A 6,673-nucleotide genomic window follows, 5' to 3' on the forward strand; every position below is an offset into this window, starting at 1 on the left:
TGTAAATGTGGAACTACAGTACAACACAAAATGTGTTATTGCGTAATCATAAAGACTTAATAATCCCGACTAGGTTAAAAAAATGTTTTTTTTTGTGAACTTGTATAATTCTAATCCATACCATAACATGTACCCTTAATTCTAATTCATGCTCAATATAAAACAAAAAAAACATTGCATCATGAAATAATATTGGAAACTATAATAATAATAATAATAATAATAATAATTATTATTATTATTAATTTTATTATTATTATTAATAATAAAAACAAAAAAAAGAGAACAACACCAAAACAAAATCAAAACAACAGTTTGTAAAACAGAACATACGGCTTTTGGTATCCCCACATCATGCCCTATCACCATGCAAGAGGGGAAATTTGTATCAAATATTTTAATAACCCATCCAATTTTGTAGTCTTAGAAACTTGGATCAATTGGTGAAATTCTGATAAAAAAAAATCCAAGACTACAGGATTTAAAGCATTTGGTTCCTGTTAATGTACATTTTACCCTACATAATTCACTTGTTCTTCCATATTTCTCGTATTGTAATGTAGTTTAGGGTAATACCTTTCAGTAAAACCCTGAAAGTTTGTCCATAACTGCATAAATAATAAATACCCACGACACTTTTATATGTTTGACAACGAAAAGGTATATAACTACAACAGAAGATCTTCATCTATTCGCCTCCCCAATCGTAGGACAACACTGTTTCAGCAGAGTATTTATTATTCTGGTGCTAAACTAACTCTGGGATAATTTCATTTCATTTATTGCGCCTTAATATATAAAAATAGTTGTTGTCATGAGGCAGGATTTCCCAAAAGTAGAAAATTAATCTACTATCGAGGGGCTCTCCTCACAACAACGACGAATAATATACAGATCATAATTATATATCCATAATTCAAATATAATATAAAAAATTTAATACGGCATTAAGAACTTGAATACAGTAAAAAAGAAAAACATTAAAAAATTAAAATAGACAATATAATGGAGAACAACAAATGAACTGAAAAACCTTATGAAAATTTAATAACAGAAAAAGGATAGCGATGATATTAATTGCTTCAAAAATAATTTTAAATTTCATTTATTATAAGAAACATAATACAATTGTAAGTTTTGCTAACTATTAATGCGTTATATTAGCAGTTATTTTTTAAATGGAAATGTACTCGTTTGTTTTGCAAGATTTTTATTTTGCTATTTTTAGTATTGTCGAATTTTTCTTTGTTTATGGCGTCCCTGCCATAAGTATGTTGCTTTGTAGGTGATGCCACCGTGTTCATTCTTTTTTTTTTAAATGGAAGTAGAACCCGTACTTTGGGGCACCCCTATTCAAGGGACACCCCTATTCAAGGGACGCCTCTATTAAGGTGACACTGTTCCGTGAAACGAGGAGCGATATATCATTCAACACTGTGGCCAACACCTATAAAGGGGACTCCCCTATTAAGTGGACGGGGACACCTGAGTGTGCCGAATGGTCAAATAACCCCTATTAAGGGGACACTTTTTTTCCTATTGTATCCTAAAAAATTCAAGTCTCAAAATAAGAAAAAAAAATCACTAAACTTTAAATATTGACACATTTATCACCTTTCTACTGCTGTTTGTCAAGGGCGAGCTTTTGTTACACTACGTAATAATAATAATAAATATTATTAAACTATTGTTTTCCAAAAATATATAAATATTTCTCTGATCAATGATACAAGAGAAAAAGAAAAACAGTTTCAACATAAGTTGCACATACATTAAGACTAACTATAAATAAAAAATAATAATTTTCAATTGTCACGTAAAAATTCTCAGGGTCCAACATTGCTTGTTTGCGGCAAGTTGCATAAGGTTTTCAAGATCTTTTAAGTTTATTAATTTTAGATTATGTTTACTTAAATCGTTTTGCAGTAGTGACAACTGATTTTTTCTATGTCTACCAACTCGGCTACGAGCATTACATGTAAGTGAAAACTGAAGTGATTGAATGGCCGGTTAAAATTCAGTGGTTCTCAAGACGTGACATAACATATTCTATCGGGATCTATTTATACGATTTGAAAGTGGTTCAGTATTAGTGATCTCGTATAGTGAAAAATTGCTGACAACTGTCTCTTATACACATCTAGATGTGTATAAGAGACAGATATACAGTCGATGACAATCGGTGCTTTCGTAAATAAAAAGGTACAAACTTAACTAAACAAATACATAAAAAGGAGAAATATGCATATAAAAATATACATATAAACACATATGAACCAAAAACAAATGTAAGTGACAAAAATGAGAGAGCAGGTAGCCCTTGGAAACCAAGAAAGTTCAAAGAGCTTTCTCTTGTCTCCAACTAAATAACAATTAAGACTAGCTAATAAAAAAAAACAATGTTCAGCAATACAGAACTTAATTTACAATAAGGATTGAACATGTTTAATTTCTGATCTCTTTTCCTAAGCTCTCTTAGCATAAAGTTTATCAAAAATTTGCTCTACTTCATTAGGTAGAGGAAAGCTGTTGATTACCTAAAACATAATGCCGTTTATTGTCAGTAGTCTTAGTTTGAGAATTCATTCCAGATATTATTATAATTCATTAATGCATGTTCAAGCTTGTCCGTCCAACTCTTCTAATCTTGTGTTTGAAAGAGCAGGACAAATAAACAGAAAGTGTTTTATTAAGTTTCCTCTTGATTAATGTTACAAAGTGTACAAAAACCATCATTTTCCATCTAAATACTCTGTTATCCAAAGCAACGTGTTCGAGCGAAGTTTAAATTTTAGGGATACTCCTTCAAAATCTAATTTGTTTATTTTGTTTTAAAATTATATTTATAGATATTTTACTGTTTTTCCACGCTTTCTGGTATTTATCAAATGCAATGTTAGCAATGAGTAATTCTATTTTCAATGTCTTTGTCAGTGTTAATTATTGAGCCAAGTAATTTGTGAGTTTTCCATTCAGTTTATTTCTCATCGTCTATTTGAAAGGTAACAAAATCGGTTTTCTCTTCATTTTAAAGTTCTTCAGTAACTACTGGTAAAACATTTTTAAGTTCTTCAATGCTACACTCTTTTATTTTATCAAGGTCATCAGCATAAATAGTTTCGAGAGGTACCGTAAGTGATTGCAAGAGATTGGAGGATAAGGCTCGCTTAAAACAGAATGTAATTCAATTAATGCTCCTGCAAAATTGAATGTGAACAGTTTGCCTGATACTGTCTATTTGGAATGCCCCGATCAGATTTTATATCAAACGTGTTGATTCTGGTTTTCCAATTTTAATTTTAAATTTAGTGTTTGATAATAAATATCGTATAAGTTTAATTTCACTTTCAGTAGGCCTACATCCAGCTTGTTGAAGATGTTTAAATTAATGTTGTTTTTCTCTGTCGATTGAATCGAACGCAGATGACAAATCAATCCCCATTTTGGAGTAGCTCCATCGCTTTTTATATACAACGCTTAATAGCATGCGATGGCACCAAACAACGTCAGAAGTGCTTTTTCCTTTCTTATAAACACATGCCATGGTCCAGTAAACCGATCAATTTTTAGCCCACTCTCCGAGAGAGGGCTTATATGATGATTTTGAGTGAATTTTGAAGTCATTTGTTTTTCTATATCTTCCTTCGTTTGTTACACGATTAGGGTGATCTTGCAATAATATGGAAGAGATGGCTTGGGGAATTTAAAGTATGAAGAGTTTTTGCGAAAATATTGTCAGGAAATATGTGAAATTTTATGTTTTTATATCGTATCTCTTACCACTAAGATGGGTTTCCCATAAAAGCGTGTTCGTCATTGATCAGATTGCAAATCGCCTGTATATTCCCCATTGTGTTTATCAACCAATCACTTGATATCAATTAGACTTTTCCCCTTTTGTCAGGTCTGTACGGTAACTAATATGTGTTTGATGTGCCTTGCGCTGTTTGAAGGCTGTGTTACTTATATAAAGTCTATTATCAACAACAAATCTAAGTAATTCATTCCCATTGTAATTCGCTTTTTTTCCCCATACGCATATGAACCAATATTACTGTGGAAAAATCCACTATCGTTCTTGCAATCTTTGTTAATTTTGGCATTAAATTCGCCCAGTATAAATAAGTCGTGACGTTGTGGTATATTACAAGCATTATTAAGTTGTTCTCTGGGTTTTTAACACTTTCAGAATTTGTTGGACTATAGCAGTTTATTATGCGACATTTTTGTTGATATTTTAACTGGCAGTTTTTATTTCAACATCAAGGTAGGCAATATTGTCAGTAATTTTTTTCCAATTACTGATATGTTGTTCGAATTTTTTTATGAATAATAAAGCCAATACCTCTTTGCCACATGTTGTTTTGTTTGAAAATAATTAATCTGTTTCCCGAGGGTATCTTAATGTCTTCGTTATTTTTACATTTAGTTTCTTGTAACGCGATTACATCTAGGCCTACATTGTATCTGTTGCAGTCCGCATCTAGCTGTTCTCTTTTGAATTGTTTAGTTATAGCCGCGAACATTAGATGTCACCAAAGAAAGAACTTTTTTGTTTGAGAAATGTGTTGTGAACAACAAATTACTAGACCAATTAATAATAGACAAAGCGTGTACTTCATATTAATATATGCTTACGCAGCGCGCAGTACCTTTCTTTTTTTTTTCTTTTTTTAAAATATATTTTAATTTGTGGTGGCAAATACAGCGGTAATAAATCTCTAAAGGTCGAAAATCCGTCTTCACCCCGGCACAATCATGGCCCCTTCCTAGGTGGTGCGAACAAAGGAGCAGGTTTTACATTGGCCCTGCCACAGGCGACCAGGTGTTCAGGGTATGTGACAAAGATAGCGGCCTCAAAAGGCAGAGCAGGCCACGATTTTTAATGGGGACTATCTGAAATGACAGATAAGTAAAATATATTAATATACTATCCAAGAAACCACTTTTCAGTACAGGCATTACAGACAGTTGATACTGTCACTGATATCTGCTTTTTCAGTGTTGTTAATGATACTGGTGGCTCTCTGACTCGACAACACGAAAACAGATTAGCAACAACGCGCGTGTGTGAAACGAATATTTCCCGCTATGCGTTCGTGTGTGCTTAAGTTAGCTTCAACTTATTTAATAATTACTGGAATAAAAGAAAACAACAATAAACCACTATAGACTATCCAGAAAGGGGGAATGAATTCTGCTGTAAGAAATACGGAATTTCCGTTAACAGCCCGCACCATCTGTGTGTGGACGTCACACCAACACGCCAAATAATAATAATAATAATAATAATAATAATAATAATAATAATAATAATAATAATAATAATTAATTAATAATAATAATGTTATTATTATTTTATCTGAAATTGCAAAAAGAATTTTGAACCAAGTAAAATAATCCGTCTTTGTTTGGTAGTAGTTTGGTGTGTTTAAGTATTTTCATGGTTTGTTATTTTGCTTGTATCTGTATAAGTGGTGTTCTGTTCTTTCCTCTTATTGATTTGATTGATTTTTGTAATTTGAGAATTTGTTCTATTTTTTTCTTTGTTTTTGTTTTAATTATTCTGGTATAGGCCTATGTATGAATAACTTATCCTTTTTAATGAAATTGTTCTGCTGTTTTAAAGTCACTGTAGGCTTACTGCTTTACTTCTTTGTTCCGGACGTTTTATGAATAAATTGAAATTGACAATTGAATTTTGAAATTTAAAATTTTAAGCAATAAACCAGAATTTTCTCCCTAAATCCTTAGAGTGAATATCAGTAAGGCATTCTGCATGTGTTACTTCATATAAACCAATCTTGTCGATTTTGATCCTTAACCATTTGGGATTTCTTTTTGTTCGTTTTTCGTGCACTTTTATAGGATTCTAATTCATTCATTAACATTGCGTCATAAAACAATATTGGGAACATATAAAACTTATGTTATTTTAATTACATTTCTGCTAATTTCATATTATAATTGAATTGTATTTGCCTTGAAAATTATTGCTATATATTGTTATAAATTCTAATGTAACTAATTATGTCAATAAAAATAAAATGAAGAATTGTATATCATCGTTATATCAAAACATGCCAAAAAACCCATATTAAGGGGACAATTTCACGTACCCTATTCAGGGGTACCCCTATTCAAGGGACACCCCTATAAGGAGACACTTTTTGGTCTCGAAGGTGTCCCCTTAATAGGGGTTCTACTGTAAATGTTATTGAATGTGAATCTACCCAGTCGCCTGCGGCTGACTGGCTGGGTAAAGAAAATTGAGGCGCATACTACACAGTGTTTATGGTTGTTTTGTTACTACTCTTCTGCTGGAAGACCCCCTTAGTGAATAGCCTTCATACATTGGTGGTCTGTTTCAACATTATGCCCAATAAAATTGTGTAGTTGTGGTGTGTGTAATACATTTTTAACTGGTTATTATTACGGTGAAATTAAATCTTGTATCAATAAATACAGTGACTTCATTAACTGTAACTCCTCTTTAATGAGATCAGTTTTTGTACATCGCATCTCGCACACTGCGGTCGATCGAGTAGGCCTGAGATATGTTTGTTTTTAGACCTATCGCAAAAATCAAACATAAAAAAAATCATCCGCATTTATTTCTTGTGTGGAACACACAAAAAAAATCAAATTTCAGTCTTATTTTACATTTTTTTCA

This window comes from Anneissia japonica, unplaced genomic scaffold (assembly GCF_011630105.1).
Source record: "Anneissia japonica isolate Jap-2015-1 unplaced genomic scaffold, ASM1163010v1 scaffold172582_len1462937_cov174, whole genome shotgun sequence".
NCBI classification, from domain to species: domain Eukaryota; kingdom Metazoa; phylum Echinodermata; class Crinoidea; order Comatulida; family Comatulidae; genus Anneissia; species Anneissia japonica.